The following is a 6,350-nucleotide window of genomic DNA, read 5'->3' as shown; positions in this document are numbered from 1 at the left end:
TGCAACTTGGGAATAGGACGGACTCCAATAATCTCTCTCCCAACATTTTCTACTCTTTTTTTTTTTTTTTTTTTTTTTATCACTCTAGTTGTCTTCATGCAGTGTCTGACACAATCAGCAAAGTTCTCTGCAGTTTGCGCATTGAAACTTGGATTTCACCCTGTTCCAGATAGCTCTCTTTACAGGTCCACCTACACCATCCACAGCACCCTTGCCATGTGCTGTGGGGGAAAAAAAAAAAAAAACTTGACCTTGTGACCAATATGCACTCTTGAGTTTCGTCCTGCATAGCAAGTTTATAATTTTCTGAAAAATAAATTTTCAGGATTACTGCGTTTGGCGTGATGGATGACTCTGATGATGTCCAGAAGTGGTATGATTGTGTTTGCTTCACGAAACAATGGTAGGTGAACACTGGTAACTGGTGTGCAATTTCCTAGAGTATATCTTGTACATTACCAGTTTCAGTAACAACCAAAACCCATATATCTCCTTCTTTCCATTGCTTCCAACATAATTCATCATAAATGTCACTGTCGCTTAAAAGATTAAGTAGTCTAGGATCACTGACTTGCAATTTACAATTACCACAATTTTGTGCCATTCACTTTTCATTGTCTGTACTACAAACTAATTTAGAAACCAGTATTTGGAAGTTCAACATTTAAACATTTTACAAGAAACTAAATATTCGCATGGTAATTACAGATACAGACATTATGTTCCATTTTAGATGTTGGTAAAACATGAGTGAGTGTAACATCAAAAAAATGTACTTTTTTCACCACAGCTGAAAGTCAGCTTTAAAAAGTTCATACACTTCCATAGCTGTTTTCAACATTATTTTCAAAGAGCGAGGTGGCGCAGTGGTTAGCACACTGGACTTGCATTCGGGAGGACGACAGTTCAAACCCGTGTCTGGCATACTCATTTGGATTTCCTGTGATTTTCCTAAATTGCCGCAGGCAAATGCCGGGATGGTTCCTTTGAAAGTGCATGACTGATTCCCTTTCCCATCCTTCCCTAATCTGATGGGGCCCATGACCTCGCTGTTTGGTCCCCTCCCCCAAATCAACCAACCAACATTATTCTGTTCTGCACATTACACTTCTCTTTGATAATAGTACCTGGAACAACCAAACAATCTCTCTTTCCTGGTAGACATCTTGAGATGTCATCTCTTAAGGAAAATTGTTGGGTCTTGTGAAATAAGTTCTTTAGTGTGAACTTTAATCCCATGCAGTGGTATTTCCGTCCTGGAAGAAGATTCAGTTTCTGGATATTCTGATAACGTCTTCACCACAGTTCTCCTTTTATTGGGGCTCATAGGCAATATTTTCTTTGTTCTACTGACTGCCTTTCCTAGTGAACTTGCTGACTTATATAGTTGAACTAGTGAGTTACAGGTCTGTCCTTTCTTCCTTATTCTGTAGTGTTGTTTTCATTGTCTTTCACTTTGTTTCTTTAATTTATGAATTATTGGATTGTCAGTCATTGCTGTTCTTATCATATGCCTTCTTTTCGTATCACACTTCCTTTCATTTTCTAAATGCAGCTGATGTGCTTCCTCATTGTTCCTCAACTTTTCTCTAAACTTTTGGACTCTAGCCTTTGACACCATTGTTCCTATGTATTGTAATCTGAAATTTAGTTAAAAAATATCTTTTATTGTACTGTTTGGCAAAAAAAGTGCCCAAGACATGTATCTTCATTCTAAAACAATATTCCATTTAACCTATTTTCTGACATAGCTTCAGACATTGTAGAGAATACACTCATAACAGACAAATCTCATTATTAACACACTTTAATTTTACCAAGAATGTAACAGCTGAGTCCTACAAGTAAACTAGCTTACTTTCACAGTGTTCTCTTGTGCAATTACATAGAGTACATTTGGCAAAGAAAACTTTTAGTTTTACAGGTGGGACAATTTATATTGAAATCAAAATAATTAATTTTGAAATAATACTCACATAAAGTGAACTTCCAATGCACCAATCTACTTCTTTCTGCCTTGCTTTTTAAGAATATTGTGACTTGTGCTCTCAAGAATGGTCCACTGGACTACAAACGAGGTTGCAATAATACACTGCTCCAGTATTTTTCTTCAGCAGGAAAAAGACAATAATGGATGGTAAAATTTACGTGTTCTACAATGAACATTTTGTAAAATGATAATTACATGATAAAATATAATTTTTCAGCTTTATTTTTCTCAATTTTGGAAACTACATCTATATAAATATATTTTCATTGAAATAATCCTGTTTTTCTGGAACTGCTCTAAATAAGGACTGAACATTGCAGCTTCACTTCTGAATTTGCAGTATCAGAAGAGAAAAAAAAATGTTTTTTTTTTTTTTATCATATGCATGAGTTAACACAGCAAAATGGTTTTACATATTTAACCAAAAAGCACAAATGTGCTACTACTTGCACTATATAAACATGTATTGGCCAAGACTACACATAAATGTTGGGAGATGAATCCAATGGAATATTTTATTGAATTCTTCATATATACTGTTGATATCACCAGGAAAATGTCTGTTAGGGCACTCATTTTACTATGTGGATCATTGCCTGAACATTACTTCCATCACACCTACTGCATTTGCCCATAAACTTACTCCAGATCAGAATCTATTAAAATGTGGCCACACCTTCGTAGCATGACGAAAGTGTGGAACTTAAAAAGTAGGGTTGTTAATAAGTTTTGGATATAGGTTTTTATGTCTTGCTACTCATGTTTCTATCCAGTGGAGAGCATTTGAACTCTTCTTCATATGCTAGTCTTCTGAATTTGAGGAGTTTCCTACGCACTGAAAGTAAATCTTTGTGAAAAGGAATTGAGTCACTTTTAGAGAATTAATGACAAAGGTAGAGAGCTGCCTATAGATTAAGGTGAGCTGGACAGATATTCAACAAACATGTAGGTGTAGATGTGACTGTGCTACTAATGATTCTCATAGTTGCATTCAAATAAATGTCAATTTTCTTCAAATGGCTGCTGCAGAACCAAACTGGTGCGCAGTATTCTGCTGCAGAGTGAAGCAACACAAGGGATGATCTGTGGAGAACTAATGTATTTGATCCCCATGTGCTACCTCACCAGCTTCACTCATATTTGTACGTTGGCTGTTTTGGAAAGCTGTTTATGGTGTGTGTCAGTGTTATGTTTAATGTGTTACCAAAGTATTTTTCCTTATTGTTGTATTTTACTACATCAAGAGGACCAAACCATCAGTTGAACTTTGCTAATGTTAGAGAGGTATGGAGAAAATATGTACTTATGTTGTAGAAACAAAAAGTCTAAGTCGCCATCTCTTAAAATATTCATAAAGTTCAGTGATGCATTTTGTTAGGTTTTATTCACATTGAGAAAGATCTTCACTCTTGTATGAAATTGTGGGGATATCTGTGTACTGGAATTTCCAGCAGGTCTGCTGCGCAGAGGCTAAACTACACAAGAGCAAGAAACAAGTCTTGAAGCAAACCATCACTGATTGACTGTCATCTGCTTGTCTTTTGACCTTGGGGTTGTAATGAAGTGTGATACATAGCGGGTTGTAGTTTATTCCTAAATGTCTCACTTAAAGCTCATTCTTGACACCTTGTAATTAGGCTGTCATCGGGTAGTTTGTGTGTATCGTCAAGCATGTCAGTTCAGTACTTCCAGTATCTCCATCATGCTCTCCTATGCTTCAAACAAACCTTGACCATCCATGCTATCCTTCATTGTATACACTCATTATCCTCAGTTAGTCCTATTTGATACCTTTGGGTCACATGAATGGTTTGTAAGCAATATCCTTCATAGACTGAATGCATTTTTCTAAGATCTTAGCAATGAACTGAAGTCTTCCAGCTGCTTCACCTATGACTTCATCCATGTGATTACTCCATTTCATATCCCTACGAATACTGCCATCTGAGCATTTGTATGAGTTCATGGATTCCAACTATGACTCACTGACATTGTAGTCGTAGGATACCACATTTTGTTTGTTTTGTGAAGTGCACAATTTTACAGTCCTGAAAATTTATAGCAAGTTGCCTATCTTAGCAACACTTAGAAATTTTGTCAAGACCTGACAACATTTGTGCAAATTTTTTCACACAGTACTTCATTATAGATTATTATGTCCTCTCACTGCTCATTTACATTCCTCTTTGTAATCTGGTAATCATCGTTGCTACAACTGCCTCTTTGTCACTAACACCAACTCCATCATAGACATCCTGTAAGAGGTCAGGTTTGTTTGTTGCCATTAGGTTCAATACATTTCATCATGAGTGGGCTGCTGAAGTATCTGTTCTAACCTTTATTTCCCATTAGTTTATCCTTTCAAAATACACTTAAATTTTCCCCAAAAATCTCACTGTTATCAGTGCCAGCTTTTTAACAATTTTCTTAGCCTAGTAAGTATTATGTGAGCTCCATTGCATTTTACAATCACTTGGAACTATAGCACTTTGCAAATGCTTTGGCAATTGATTACCAGGATTTAAGTCTCACTGCATGTAGGAGGGTTGGCCCTTCCTTGGATCTTACACTAATAATTCGGGGTCTCAAGCAGTTATCATTTTTGGCACTCCTCGAGAGTTGTTTAATCTAAAAAAATCTCTTGTCCGCACCCCAAATCACTCAGTTACCTGGCTACCTGCCTCCGATGTAAAATGCACACCTGACACATGAGGGGCACCCTACAGTTATCAAATTTGTGACGCAAGGCTAGGAATTTACAGTCTGTCCTCGTAAAGAACCTTTGAGGTCTCTGGTTCAAGCCTTCCACTTATCTCAGAACCTGAGGGCTATGATGAGTTCTTAGGAATATGGTGCAGATTGTGAGTTTTATTGAAATTCACTGAGGAAAGCTGGTCTTCTTAACATTCCGTGCATCACTGGATTGATCAAAGTATGATGTTGAAACCCAGAGGACAGCCATTGTTAATTCCAACATTCACCACAATCGCCTGTTATTGTACTTTGTTCCCTCAGTGGCTCCTAGAACTGCCTCTTCAACATGTTTAATGAGCCATCCAGGCATACACATTGAGTCTAAAGGTAATTCTTCCCATCCACTGTTGCCATTTCCCTAAGGGGTACCATTTTTAACCGGCTTTTGAATTTGTATCTCCTTCACATTGGACAATAACAGCTTTACCAATAGGTGAAGTACATCTCACAAGCTTTTTAACAGATGTCTGACTGGTAGTGTTTAAGTTTTGTTGGTAAACAGCACCTCAGACATGATGGTTCGGTAAATGGATGTAATATCCTGGTCCATATTTCCCTTTTCAGGGCTCTAGATCTTACATTGTCACACAACTTCCAGTCAGTTAAGTGAGTGATGATAGACCCTTTACTCTATAGAAGAGAACGTACCCTTGTGAAATGGTTGCAGAGTATGGACAAAATAAAACTAAACTAAACACTGTCCAAACAGACCTTGGAAGGCCCAAAGGTACCGACCAGCTGCTGTGTCATCCTGATCCCACCTGTGTCACTGGATGCGGATATGGAGGGGCATGTGTTCAGCACACCGTGTTCCCGGCCATATGTCAGTTTATGAGACCGGAACTGCTACTTCTCAGTCAAGTAGCTCCTCAGTTTGCGTCACAAGAGCTGAGTGCACCGCACTTGCCAACAGCACTTGGCAAAATAAGATATCCCCTATCTGTGCAGCCATCATGGTAGCTCAAGGGACACCAGTAGTGGCGGCCTTGAATAACCACCACATGGTATAGCAGGTGCAGCTCAAAAGCTGCACAAATGCATATGTAACTTAAAAGCTACATCAAGCAAGTCTGCACAATATCATATTAACAGATTATGTAAATACAACCAATAATTTGAGAAATGTAAACATTCAAAGTCAACAGTTTCTCATTAGAATAAGGGAAAAGAAATGCTGCATAAAGGGAGGATTAACCAAAGCAAAAATCGACCACTTGCTGCCAGAAGGAAATCTCATACAACAAAAAAGGGTTAAAAATGTAGCATAGCGAATGTCACTATAATACTGAAAATGTAAAATACACAATAGGCTTCACTTGGAAATTATGCTTCAGTTCCCTGACGATATGTTCAGCAATATTCTTAAAAGTAAAATTTTCTTTTCCTTCTTCCATGTCTCAGAAATTGTGGGATCTGGGGTAGTAACTTGCACTTAAGGTTTCCTCCTCTTCCTTTGTTCTTTTCGTTGTGCTATTGGAGTAGCTAGCAGTTCCAGCAGCTCTCTCAAGCACAATCATTAATGAGATTTTTGCTTCCTCATTTGCTTCTTCTGATATAAATTAAATGATTTAGCATGTAATTGTGTGCATGCAAGCAACGAGAACAC

Source organism: Schistocerca cancellata, chromosome 5 (assembly GCF_023864275.1).
Source record: "Schistocerca cancellata isolate TAMUIC-IGC-003103 chromosome 5, iqSchCanc2.1, whole genome shotgun sequence".
NCBI classification, from domain to species: domain Eukaryota; kingdom Metazoa; phylum Arthropoda; class Insecta; order Orthoptera; family Acrididae; genus Schistocerca; species Schistocerca cancellata.
The sequence above is the reverse complement of the archived record's forward strand: the minus strand, read 5'-3'. Positions refer to the sequence as shown.